Source organism: Pinus tabuliformis, chromosome 3_2, assembly GCF_031772625.1.
Source record: "Pinus tabuliformis cultivar Carrire ecotype Pingquan chromosome 3_2, CPIR1, whole genome shotgun sequence".
In the NCBI taxonomy this organism is placed as follows: domain Eukaryota; kingdom Viridiplantae; phylum Streptophyta; class Pinopsida; order Pinales; family Pinaceae; genus Pinus; species Pinus tabuliformis.
Window position 1 is genome coordinate 1,198,385,893 of NC_142302.1, and position 14,566 is coordinate 1,198,400,458.

The 14,566-nt window shown below is 36.4% G+C and overlaps 1 non-coding gene across 1 annotated transcript; it reads left to right on the plus strand.

The window, feature by feature from the left end:
• Positions 1 to 702: 702 nt before the first annotated feature.
• LOC149185031 (small nucleolar RNA Z279/snoR105/snoR108) lies at positions 703 to 807 on the plus strand. Its single transcript, XR_016257860.1, has one exon. It is a non-coding gene; the product is annotated as a small nucleolar RNA Z279/snoR105/snoR108 (small nucleolar RNA).
• Positions 808 to 14,566: the final 13,759 nt, after the last annotated feature.

Below are 14,566 nucleotides of genomic sequence, written 5' to 3' on the forward strand. Positions count from 1 at the left end.
TTGATTTAAGAGGGAATTTAATCTGAAGCCTCACAAAGAAGACCTCTTAATGAGACCTCAAAGTACCATCATAGATTCTCCAAAATCAATAATTGATTGTATGCCTTTCTCTCCGACCAACCACAAACCTTACCAAAGAGCTAAGCATTCTACTTGATTGTTTGAAGATTGGGTTAAGTCCCAAGAATAATTTGCTACTTTGTTTCCTTTGGGATCTTGAAAAATTCCACCCCAACCCCTACATTCTTTCAATCTATTTTTCCTTAAATACATTTTTATATTTTGCTTCCACTTATAACTTAATCAATCTATTATTTATTTTTTCAAAGTAGAGAAAAACCTATATTACTCCACGCTACTAGCTAAATATATATTAATACAATCTCAAAGCCTTGATGTGTAATAATATCTTAAAAAAAACCTAACAACCTAAAATAAGATACTAAGAGGCAATATTTCGTGGAGTCCAAATAAGATGATTTAACCCAAAAAAAAAAAAAAAAAAAAAAATGAATTGCACAATATAGTATCCGCAAAATACCTACTATTTGAACTTAATCCATCCTTTTCCAATTTGCCTTCTCAAACACGGCAAGGAACTCTACCAAAGATATATCCCACATAGGTTTGCTGCTTCTTGAGAGTACAAGGGGCTTTTACATATACTTGGTGCGAAAAAGGAAAAAACCACAGGTTCAAAAGGGTAGATGATGAGAGGTAAGCCCTCGCATTAATGCGAGAAGGGTATCCGCCCCAACATTACCTTGTTACGCTTAATGGATGCCCCCATTTTATCGTTCTGATACCCTTCCTCATCATGTTTTGATGATAACCATAGATTGTTATGTTGTTCTCCTGTTTTGACGCCAATGTTTCTATCGATTGTGATGTTGCTGTATATGTTTGCTCTCTGTACATGGATTTCGATTTCTTCAGCATTGCTATAGCGTTTCACCAATGCTCGTTAGCTTTGTAGCTCTGTTCCAACGTGTTGCAATGTTTTTCATGTGGAAAAGTTTTATATTCAGAGTTTAGTCGGATTCACTTTCTTTTTATATCAGCTTGGTTTTCTATTTCAATTGTATGTAGGCTAGGTTTTCTATTTCAGTATAATTTCAGATTTAAACGCTTTACTTTGCATTGCTGTTTCCATTCAGTAGGTTACCTTCGGATTTTCGTTTTAAACCTACTGAATAGAAACATCAATGCAAGTTAAAGCATTTACACCAAATGACGGTTTTCAAATCTGAAATAACCTAGAAAGCCTAATAAATCCTAGCAGGATGTTACATTCGCATTTTCATTTTTAACCTACTGAATAGAAACAGCAATAAAAGTTAACACATTTACATACAAATGGCGGCTTCCAAATCTGAAATAACCTAGAAAACCCTAGCTGAAATGAAAAGTGAAACCGAAGAGCCTCGTTTCAATAAAGCTGCTGTGACTGCTGCATCTCCTGGGAGAGGAAGGAGAGCATAAAATAAATAATTTTGGGGTACTGATTACTGCCCCATCCACAGCCACAGCCAGAGCCAGAACGAATGTCTAACCCTAGCCTAGGAGTTAGCATGCAGAGCGTTGCATATTGAATGGCTTTCCGTTTCTTACTTATTAGTTTCAGATGGAGGGTCAGAAGATTCGCTAAGGTGAAGCTGTCTCTCTCTCAAAAGCCGGCCTTGCAGGCTCAACCCCAATATTTTCTTTCTATATTCATTACTGGACTGCAACACTAATGGATTTTTAATTATAGGATTTAAAAAATAATAATAATCAGCAGTATGCAAAGCGCAAATAATGTTGTTCTTTGTCGTGGGCCATTGTATTTCTTTGTTTGATTTCCTGTGCTTTTTGCTCATTTCATTACGGAATCGGGTTGAATCCTTCTTTTGGAGTTGTAGGGAAGCGTTTGCAATGCAGTGTATATTTTACCCATTCGGTTTTGTTCTCGACGATGTACGACATCCTTTATTTTCTTTCGGCCTTGTCTTCTGAGGCGGAGGAAATGCGTACATCCTTTATTTTCCTGCGGCCTCGTCTTCTGAGGCGGACTGAGCCTGCTATTTGTTTTTTTTTTTTTTTGAAATTTTGTAATTAGCAGTGTTGAATGATGCTTTTGATATTGGAACTATCAAAAAAATTTCTGACACTTAAAATATTGAAATTTGAAAATTATAATGTATTTACAAATTCTAGCCCAATTTTATTAAAAATTTCCATGATTCGCAGGGCAAAAAAGCAGTCTAGTTAGACTACCTTTCTGTTTTTTTAAGTTTAAATATTACATGGCCCTATAATTATGGATCCAAAAAACAACTAGGTTTTGGATCTCGCAAGCGTTTTATTGCTACAGGTATGTACTATGTATGTGTCTGTCCCATCCATTTTCTTTATATTGTCCAGTTCTACAATCATGGATCCAAAACCTAACTAGGTTTTGGACGATGGCCAGGGTTTTATTGTTACAAGTATTTTAGTGTGTAAAGTATGTAGCATGTATGTGTCAGAACATTTGACTTTGACTTTGATAAGGAATTGAACTTCACACAAAAAAGAGGCTGTCATCATGGCTCCTTCTTGTGTGAAGGTATTCTTGAAAGTGGTATTTTTAATGTTGGAAAGAAATGTGTTTTGATGGTTATTTGTTATTTTTGTACGAGATTTTAATAGAAGTGTAATATTAATTTGTATAAAGATTTTTGGAAGGTTGAGAAATTTTATTGGGATTTTAGTAAAAAAATATTCTATAAAATTTAGAATAAGTAGATAAATTAATTGACTATTATTGTTATACCCTCTAAAACGGAGGGTTCAATGTCTGATGACATGTTTAATGTCTTATGACATTTAAGGTTTTTTTGGGAATGTTAAGAAATTGTATTGGGATTTTAGTAAAAAAAATATTTTATAAAATTTATAAGATAAATTAATTGACCATTATTGTTATAAGCTTTAAAATAGAGGGTTCAATGTTGGATGACATTTAAGGTTCTATTTTTGGAATAGGTTCATTTTTGGAATGTTGAGAAATTGTATTGGGATTTTAGTAAAAAAATATTTTATAAAATTTAGAATAAGCAAATAAATTAATTGACTATTATTGTTATAAGCTCTAAAACATAGGGTTCAATGTTGGATGACATTTAAGGTTGAGAAATTGTATTGGGATTTAAGTAAAAAAACTATTTCATAAAGTTTAAAATATTTAATATAAATTATTCATCTTAGGCCAGGCCTAAGATGATTCGATTTATTACATTATGTAGCTATTGTTATATACAAGAATGTGATTGCTTAGTTCGAATGTGATTGCTTAGTTCATCTTTTGATGACTGTTCACATTCTAACCGCAGAGGATTAGGTGTCAACATTCCCTCCCTTAATCTGAAGGGATGTTGGTGAGTCCAAGTATCATTTTGAATCTTTCAAGCTTTTCTCTTCCAAGCGTGCTTTGGTGACATTTAAGGTTCCATTTTTGGAATGTTGAGAAATTGTATTGGGATTTAAGTAAAAAAACTATTTCATAAAGTTTAAAATATTTAATATAAATTATTCATGTTAGGCCAAGCCTAACATTAAGCAGAAAAGATGATTCGATTTATTACATTATGTAGCTATTGTTATATACAAGTATCATTTTGAATCTTTTAAGCTGATTCGATTTATTACATTATGTAGCTATTGTTATATACAAGTATCATTTTGAATCTTTTAAGCTTTTTTCTTCCAAGCGCTTTGATGACATTTAAGGTTCCATTTTTGGAATGTTGAGAAATTGTATTGGGATTTAAGTAAAAAAACTATTTCATCAAGTTTAAAATATTTAATATAAATTATTCATGTTAGGCCATGCCTAACATTAAGCAGAAAAGATGATTTGATTTATTACATTATGTAGCTATTGTTATATACAAGAATGTGACTGCTCAGTTCATCTTTTGATGATTGTTCACATTCCAGATTCACCCAACCGCAGAGGATTAGGTGTCAACATTCCCTCCCTTAATATGAAGGGATGTTGGTGAGTCCAAGTATCATTCTGAATCTTTCAAGCTTTTCTCTTCCAAGCGCTTTGGTGAAGATATCTGCAATTTGCTCATTTGTGGAACAATGACGGAGATGGATTGTTTTGGCCTCAACATGATGTTGGATCAGATGATATTTAGTATTGATGTGCTTTGTACGATCATGGAACTTTGGGTTTTTGGCCAACTTTATTGCAGAGGTGTTCTCAATCATGAGTGGAGTTGATTGTACTTGTTTTACCTGCAAATCTTCAAGAATTTTCTTGAGCCACACAATTTCTTTCGTTGCTTCAGCTGCTGCCACGTATTCTGCTTTTGTTGTGGAATCTGTTGGAACTGATTGTTTGCGTGATCTCCAAAGCTCTTGATCCAAGACTCATAGCATATCCTAAAGTAGATACCCCAGTTTCTTTGTCTCCATCGAAGTCTGAATCAGAGTATCCAATCAAGCTGAAGTCGTCCACTTGTGTATACTTGATTCCAAGGTCTTGAGTTCCCTTCAAGTACCTTAGAACTCTTTTTGCAGCAGACTAATGTCTCTCACAAGGCTTTTGCATAACCCTGGAAATGATTCCAACAGCAAATGAAATGTCTGGTCTGGTAGTAGTGAGGTAGATGAGACTTCCTACAAGCTGTCTATACTTTGTTGCATCTTCAAATTCCTTTCCTTCAATAGATGTGAGCTTTAAGTTTTGTTCCATTGGAGTAGAAAGAGGATTGCACTCTGTCATGTCAAATCTGTTTAACAAATCTCCAATGTATTTCTTTTGAGAAAGAAATATGGATTTTGGATGTTGGGTTACTTCAATGCCAAGATAGTAATAAACATAGCCCAAATCAGTGATTTCAAAACTTTTCCCCAATTCCTTCTTTATGGATGCAATGTAGCTTTCATTGTTCCCTGTCATTAAAAGATCATCTACATATACCACAAGATATACAACTGTTTTGCCAATTTTCTTGACAAATAAAGTTGCATCATCAAGATCAAAATTATTGAAGTTGAGTTTCAGAAGATGCTCAGTTAGTTTTTCATATCAGGCTCGCAGTGCTTGTTTGAGGCCATACAATGACTTCACAAGTTTGCATACTTTTTGTTCATGTCCTTTCACAGCAAATCCTTCAAGCTGGGACATAAAAACATTCTCTTTTATGTCTCCATTCAAGAAAGCAGTTTTTACATCCATTTGATGGACTTTCCAACCGTTCTGAGCTGCTAGTGCAAAGAGTGTCCGGATGGTGGCCCATTTTGCTGTGGGGGCAAAAGTTTCCTCATAATTGACCCCTTCCTTATGTGCAAAACCTTTTGCCACAAACCTAGCTTTGTGCTTGTCAAGTGAGCTGTCAGCTTTGTACTTGTTCTTCTAGACCCACTTGCAGCCAATTGGTTTGCTTCCAAATGGAGGATCAACCAGCTTCAAAGTGCCGTTCTTTATGAGGGCATCATACTCCTTTTGCATCGCTTCTTTCCATTCATCATGAGATGTTGCTTCTTTGAAGGAAGTTGGTTCAAAATCTGTAGACAAGTTCAATTCACAATCATAAAATCCATATCAGCTGGTGAATTAGAGTCATCTATATCACCTTCATTTTGTCGGTTTGAATTTCTGGTTCCTGTTTTTCCAATTTCATCAGGATGAACATTTTCAAGTGTATTTGTCAGCCACTTTGGGGGACCTTTCTGAGATGGTTCGGGCTGCTCTGTTGATTGAGTTGGGACTGAATCAAGATTGAGTCTCCCAATTCTATCAATTACATCACTTCAAGCATCATCCGTTGTTGGAATTTCACGCAGGGGAGATTGTTCTTCAGAAGAAAATTCCACATGTTGATGTAGTATAGGAATCCCCCCTTCAAGATGTGGAATCTGATTATCAAATTCTTGAAATGATTTCATTTTTGCGAATTTATCCAAGCGATCAAGTTGTCGCTCAACAACATTGTCAAATTTGGATGATTCAAGAAAAATGACATCTCTAGATACAACAAACTTTTTATTTGCTTCATCATAGAGGCGGTATGCTTTGGAGGTGTTTGAATACCCCACGAAGATACACTTACGACTTCTAGCACCAAGTTTGTTTCTATGTACCTTTGGTATCAAAGCATAATAGATGGAACCAAAGATCCTGAGATGTTTTACCGAAGGAACATGTCCATACCACAATTCATAAGGAGTCTTGTTTCTTATAGCATTAGATGGACATCTATTTTTTATATATGCAGCACATAGAACAACATCAGCGCAAAACATTATCTTTACATTTTTTAAGAAAAACATGGATCGTACCATATTCAAGATTGTTCTATTCATTCTTTCAACTACACCATTCTGTTGGGGATTATAAGGCACAGTTGTTTGATGTTTGATCCCATGTTGGGACCAATGCTTTTCATGAATTCATCCCAAATTCAACACGCCATTGCATAGACTATTTAATGCACATAATAAACCCTTCGCATTCCTTGATCAGTGCAAATTACACAGAACTCAATGTGGTGCACATGGGTAAATTCACTGTTTAATATGCAATGCACAAAGTGGGCAGTGTTCACTATATATATGCAGCTTTCCAACAAAGATAAGTTTACATCTTTTTACAATAAAAAACGCAGCAACATCTCAATATCATGAGCGCATGGCGCATTTGACATTCCTCAAAAAAACCTCTCCTTTCCAGAGGCCTGAACCCTTAAATATATATCTTAACTTTGTCTAAATCTATTTCTTTTTGCAGCGAGAGTCATTGTCGAGAGCCTCATTTTGAACCATAAAATACGTGGGGAGTTTCAATACGTGGGCCGGTGGATTCGAACCGGCGACGAAGATGACACGCATTTGAGACAAAATTTTATATCTAAAGGAAACACAAGATGCTGCGATTTGTCATAAGCTATAAACGTTTGGGAAGATGCTGCGATTTGTCATAAGCTTTTACATTCAAGATGTTACAGGAGGTCGCGGTGTTGAGCCCCACGGTGGGCGCCAAAGCTCCAGGCAAACAAAACTATGATAAAAAGAGACGAGAAGTGTTGAAGCTCCAGGCGAACTATGAGAAAGACGTTGCTAGAGTAGTCTATCTCCCAGGATTATTCACCATTAAGAAAAAGAACAAAACAGAGTCTGAGGAAGTCGAACACAACAACCGCAGAGGTGAAGTGATCAAACAACAACAAAGAATGCTGGAGTGGCACCGATACAATTACTGACCTCCATCGCATTCCATACCATGTCAGAAACGTAAAGACAGGCTCAGGCTCATTCAGATGGCGGATGTGGGGAATTGCAGCGGCAGCCACTAAGGTAGCAACATGATAGCTGTGTAAACAGTGAATAATTTGAACCTGGGCTGCAAACTGACAACGAAAATATATCTATAGCGTAAATGTCAGAACAGTAAGGGCAGCGCTGGACAGGACAACGTTTCAGAAGAGCAGGGCGCAGGTTACGTAGCAGTAGGGCAGCGTACTGTATGGTGCAGGTAATGGAATATGGAGCAGAGCGCAGGTACAGCGCAGGGATGGCAGACAGAATGCAGGTAATAAGTGGCTGAATTACATGGGGAGCAGTGGAGCAGACCAGGAGTTACAAAGACACAAAGGCTAAAAAAAGGAGCTGGCTCTGATACCATGTCAGGCCAGGCAGTAACTCCATTAGGCAGAAAAGATGATTCGATTTATTACATTAGGTAGCTATTGTTATATACAAGAATGTGACTGCTCAGTTCATCTTCTGATGACTGTTCACATTCCAGATTCACCCAACCGCAGAGGATTAGGTGTCAACAATTCAACATAGGGCTTAATATCAGATGACACCTAAGGTTGGGTTTTTGGAATGTTGAGAAATTGTGTTAAGATTTTACTTGAAAAAAACATTTCATAAAATTTAAAATATTCGTTATAAAATATTGGATATAAATTATTCAATAAAAGTTTTAACAGACAAATTTTTCCTATTATAGGGGAGTATCATACTCTATATAAAATATAAAATATAAATTATGAACTAAGGTTTTTGTTTTGAATATGAACAAAGCTTAGTTAGTACTTTAAATATACTCTGAGTTAGTACTTTAAATATAAAAAAAAACAAATAATAATAAATAAGATTTTATTACAAAAATAAAATAATTAATAAAATGTTATATTGTTAAATGTTAACCCTATATATATATAATTAACTAAAAATGTGTTTTATTTATATTAATATATATAATTTTGTGTAATTAAATTCATTAAAATGTTTTTAATATAATAATAAATTATCTTAAATTGAAAACATTGTGAAAAAATTATAATTCATGAAAATAGAAATAATAAAAAAAACAGTTAAATAAAAATGAAATAAAACTAAAAACAAAAAATAATAAGAAATGAAATTTATTAAGCCACCTTCGTAACATTTTTAATATCCAATATATCCAATTAAAAAAAATATTGAGTGTACTATATCTCGTAAATTTTTTAATATCCAATCAAAAGAAAAATTGAGTGTATTATATCATGTGCATTATAATAAGCAGGTAAATCAATTGAGTATTATTGCTATATATATATATAAAATCCAATATTAAACAATATATCGTGTAGATAAATTAATTGAATATTATTGCTATATATATTTAATCCAATATTAAACAATATATTGTGTTGAGAGGTGTTTAACCAATGTTGTAACTTGGTATGTCATGTAATTGATTACTATTGCTATATATATATTTTTAATCTAATGATGTATTTAATGTATTAAACATATTTTTATTCTAATAATGTATTTAATGTAATATATTTTTAATCTAATGATGTATTTAATGTATTAAACATATTTTTACTCTAATAATGTATTTAATGTATTAAGCATTAGCGTTGAGAAGTGATGGGTATGTTATGTTATTGGTTAAATTATATAAAAGTAAAGAGTAAAATAAAAATTAAAAAAAAATAAAATAAAAATTAAATTATATAAAATTAAAAGATAAAAAATTAAAGTATTTTATAGAAGTCACCATATAAACTAAAAAAATAGAATTTATAATTTCAACTATAAAATTGTGAATTTCAAACATGATATTATAATTTCTACTAGGATTAAAACATACTATTATGAAGTTAAATCAAACTATTTGATGGTTGGTTTTGATAAATCATATTTTATTTCTTTTTAATATCATTTTTTAATTACATAAAAATGAAAATAAAATTTATATGGTTTTGGTTTTTTTAATATAATTTATTTGGTGGATGTTTGTTAAGGAGATTGTGTTAATTATTAACATTACTGATATCATTTGAACATTGTTGGAGAAGATCCCTTGGATGTAGTTGCATTCAAAGGTTACGCCAATTGTTTGAGAATTTATTGTTTGTAAATAGTTTTATATGTTTGCAACAACTTACAATATAACAATATATGTAATTGTGGATATATACTTACAATATAACAATATCTTTAATTGTGGATATTCACTTCCATTTTATCATAGATATTATTAACTTGTAAATAGACTTTGTTATAATACCATGGGCTAGTACCGTGGTTCATTAATACAACATGCCCCAAAATCATTTCTAATTTTTTTTTTTTTTTAACAAAGTCGGTTGCTATATTAAGGGCTGAAAAAAGGAGAGGAGTCAGAGCTCCTGAAGTACATTATATATTGATGGCAGCTTGCATCAGGAGAGTTACAAAATAGGGATCTCTCCTTATCCTTTTTCTGCTTGTTCTAGTTCTAAAACTACCTAAGTTGTTGTAGATTCTTACATATTGAGACAACCAAAATTGACATTTACAAAACATTTTAATCTATTTCAATATGGCTAATTTGTCTTGCGGTAGATTCCTCCGGATTTGGATCCACTTCAAGCTGTTTGGCACTTGAGGAACTGGGAGCAGCTTTGTTTCGCTATTCCATCATATATTGTAGGATTGAAATCGATTCTTCCGCGTGGCTGCATCGGTTTGATAAGTGACTGAACTGGTCATGCAGAGAGGCCACCCTGTGCAGAAACAAATCTATTTCAGCCCGGTATTTCTCGTTCAAGATGCGGTTCTGATCTTCAAGCCTCGTCTCTAAAATCCTTTGTTGATTCTCCAGAATGCGCTGTTGGGCCCTGACTTCCTCTAGCTCTGCTTGCAAGTCTGCACAGTGCAGACAATCTTCGTTGCGTGCCATAGAAACAGTTGCGGGAGATTGGGAGGATATGAAGATGCGAACGAAGGAGGATGTAAAGCTCACAGCGCAGTGATCCGAAAGGGTGGGGAAGGTAAAGGGTTCAGCGAAGGATATGAGAGTAAGACGCCTGTAGGCGTAGCAGTCTGAAGAGGAGTAAAATGAGACAGTCCAGAGGCTCGTAACAGAGCTTTGGGGCCAGAGGATGATTAAGACGAGAATAAACTGATCCTGATGAGTAAGACGCCTGTAGGCGTAGCAGTCTGAAGAGGAGTAAAATGAGACTGTCCAAAGGCTCGTAACAGAGCTTTGAGGGCAGAGGATGATTCTGGGACAGAAGCAGAGATTTCCGCGGGAGCCAAGCGACGAAGGGAGATAGCAGCAGGAGAGAAAGGGAACCAAGCGACGGAGGGAGATAGCGCTGGGGAATGAAGGAGGGGGGAGAGATATAGGGGGGAGCTGGGATGAAAAGAGGCGGGAGAGGGGCCGTCCAGTCACGGGGTACTGGAGGGTGGTCTGCTGGCAGACCTGAATAAAATCCGAGTGAATCCAAGAGACAGATCTGTTGGGAGATCTGCCGGCGGGCGTGATACGATTATCCCACTTGATGTTTATCCTGTGGATTTCGTGCCCTTGTGCTATCTTTTTGCAGAGGTCAATCCCAATGACAGCCCAAGTAATGTGACTAATTTCGGGCCTGACAACGATTTTGGGCTTGGCGTTGATGTTTTCAGCTGAGATCATGGCAGATATTGGAGAGTTTCCCTGGAGTTGCATCTTAAGGTGCCAACAGGTCTTCCACACGCATTGTTGGCGTTATCATCAGCCTTCTTGTTAAGGTTTCGGAGAATATGATAGTATTGGATGTCTTCCATCGCCTGATGAAGAATTTGGTTTCGTCTGTTAATTTGTTGGAGCAGAGGGTTGGGGGAGTTTTGCTGATGAACCATTAAGCGAATTACAACTAAGGAGTCCCCCAATACCTGTGCTTTCTTTATTCCCAATTTGCCTAGCTGAGTTAGGCCTTGAAAAAAAGCTAGAGCTTCGCTCTGTTATTCGAAACCTTCCCTAGGCTCCACTCATATTGAAGGATACACTCCCCATTGGCATTAATAATCAGTCACCCTGCTCCAACTATACCAGGGTTTGATTTGGATGCCCTGTCGAAGAACAAGGAGTAGCAGTTGCTCTTTTGAATCCAATTGGCAAATTCCTGTTCTTTTAGTCTGACTTTCCATGATCTAGCTTTTGCTTTGTTTTGAACTTCGCTCTTATTGCCTTCCAATACTTTATGCTGTCTGTCCAAGATGTAGCTTATTAAGTCTCGTTCCTCGACACTATATTGTGTTGCATCGATTTTTCCAGTGGTGTTGGTTGAAATAGTTTCCAAAGTGAGAATTTTAGCTTTGTTGCAGGTTGTTCGTGTATTTGTGCTCTTATCTTGGAATTTTTTTTTTGTTTCTCGCTAGCCAGATTCGCCACAACAAGGTGTGGGGGAGAGCGTTCCATACTCTCTTCACCAAGTGACTTCTTTTTTCTTTCCAAGGACAACATTTTCTCCACTTATAGATTGTTTCAGCTATGGTATGCTGAGGGTCCCAGTTTAAATTGCCAATGAAGGACATCTTTCTCCATCATTCTACAGCAAATGGGCATTCTATGAATAAATGATACATTGTCTCTTCGGCTTTGCAGCAATTGGGGCATCTGGATGGCCCATTGACGCCTCTTCTTTTAAGGTTCTCTGCTGTTAGAATTTTTCCTTTTAGCAGAAGCCATATAAAAATTTTTATTTTTGGGAGAGACTCTGTTCGCCAAGCAATTTTCCAATGAGGCCATAGATTAATCTGAAAAGTGTTGTTGCATGTGTTGGTGGCCTACTCTGACTGTATAATCTGTTCCTGTTGAATCCCAACGAAAGCCATCCATTTCATCTTCTTTGATAGGAGCCTTGTTGTGGAGAAGAGTCTTTAGGCAGTTGAGACTGGGTTCTAAGGCATTGGGAATTTCTGGGAAGGACCAGCCAATCCAAGCACGGGAATGAGGATCCCAGCTGGAGATTTGAGCTAGCTTATCGATACCTTTCTTGTTAAGGTATTTGATGATAGGAGTGGCTTCTTTATGCATGCTCAAAGGTTGATGTCCCAGTATTTTGTCAGTTCCAAAGTTTATGCTGGCTCCCCCCCTGGGACTTTCGAAATATTTTGGATCATTATAGGAAGAGCTTTCTTACATAACCTCCAGATTTTGGTAGAGTCTCTATTGGGGATATTGGAGTCAAGAAGATGCTGTCTGGGGAAATTTAGATACTTGATCTCCAACACTCTTTTCCACCACATTGGGGGCGCTGTTATTAACCTCCATACAATTTTCGCGCCAAAGGCCAGATTTAAAAATTTTGGTGCTCTGATGCCAAGGCCTCCTCTATCTTGAGTTTGAATAACCTGCTTCCAGTTGACTAAACTGAACTTGCTTTTGTCACTCTTTCCCCCTTGCCAAAGGAATTGGCGAAGGGCAACTTCCAATTTATGGTGAAAGATAGCAGGAGCCTGATAAAGAGAAAAGCGATAAAGAGGAAGGGAAGTGATACCTGATTTAAGGAGGATGAGTCTACCTGTAGGGTTAAGCCACATTGTTCCCCATTGCTGCACTTTCCTCTTTACTTTGTCTATGATCCCGTTCCAAGTTTCAGCCTTCAGAGGTCCCAAACTCACTGGCATGCCCAAGTATGAAAAATGGGTCCATTCAGATTTGCATGTGACACCAAATATGTTGGCGATGCTGTGAATAACTTGATTTGTCGTGTTCCATCCGTAGATACAGCTTTTGAGCTGATTTACCAAGCCTCCCGAGTACTCCATAAATTGATCTAGCAATTTCTTGAACCTTCTTGCAATTGTAGTGGAGGCTCCTCCGATTAATAAGGTATCATCAGCGAACTGAGAGTGATTAATATTTTTTACTCCATTCCCAAATTTGATACCAGTTATAAGTCCCACTCTTCTGTTGTGGTCCAGGGCTTGACTGAAGGATTCTGCCATGAGAATGAAGAGATAGGGGGAAAGGGGGCAGCCCTGCCTAAGACCCCGGGATGATTGGAATGCTTCACCTGGTCTACCATTGATCAAGGGGGAGATCCAGGGACCGGATATACAAGCAACAATAAGATTAATGAAGGAAGATTCAAAGCCCATCTTATTAAGAACTGTTAGCTACCTATACCAATAGGTTTCATATTTCATGATTGGCTATGAAAGGACCAAATATGCTCTGCTTTGATGACTCAAAGATCACATATTTCCAAGAGAATCCAATCTATGTTTATAGCTTGGTATGGACTTAAAATTTTGATGGATGGTCCAACAGTCTAATCTGGATCATTCCATGGTTTAATTTTGCAGTTGTAGATTAGAGAAGAAAAGTATGTCCAAACTGTTTAATCTTGGCAGACAAGTAGTCCAGGTAGAGAAGAAAAGGCTCCCAACAGCTTAATCTGGGACCTTGGAAGAAATAAGGGTAGAAGTAGATAGGAAAAACAAAAGAAAAAGCCAAAGAAAAGAAAAGGCAAGTAAGGGTCTGCAAGTCCAAATGCACCCTCCAAGAAGGAATAAAAAAATGTTAGGCAAGTAGCTGGGTAAGTAGTTGGGGTTGCAGAAAGATTATCTTTACCATTGCAGATGTGTTAACTGTGTTTACCAAAGCAAAGTCAATCAATTGACAAGGTGTTCATCTTCATCAAGTTGCAGCAGGGAGCATGACTAACCTCCCTCCTTCCCCCTTCCATTTCATTACTAACATCCCCTCATCAGGTGAGATTCATGGAAGAAGATCATGGTTTCATGGTGGTTCTTGTTCGTTCAAAAGCCACATTTCTTGTGTAAAAATCTTTTCATTTTGATCTACTCTTTAAACCAAGTGTTTCACAAACAAACTCAGTGTTTTCTCCCTCTATTCACCCCCCATCCATATTAACTCTAACTTTACTATGTAAATCCCTATATCACCTTTCCCCTACTAATATTAAACACCATGGTGTATAAACCCCAAATTTTGTATAAATACCCCTCCCCTTGGCATTATAGCCAATAAGTCCTATGTCAGGGATCAAAGTGACATCTGGCCACTTGGATGAACCTACACCTCATCTACCCCCCTTGCCTCAAAGTCATTCCACTCACTAAACCATTATTTGCCAAGAAAAACCCTATACAAGCCCCTTTTTACCCATAACCCCTTTGAAATCATAAAAAGACCCAAAAACCCACTTTTGACCGCTTAACCAAAGTCTCGGCGCATATATTTGTTTTTTGAAATACATGGAAAACCTTACTAAAGCACTATACCCCGATGACCCTCCGCCTAAGCGCG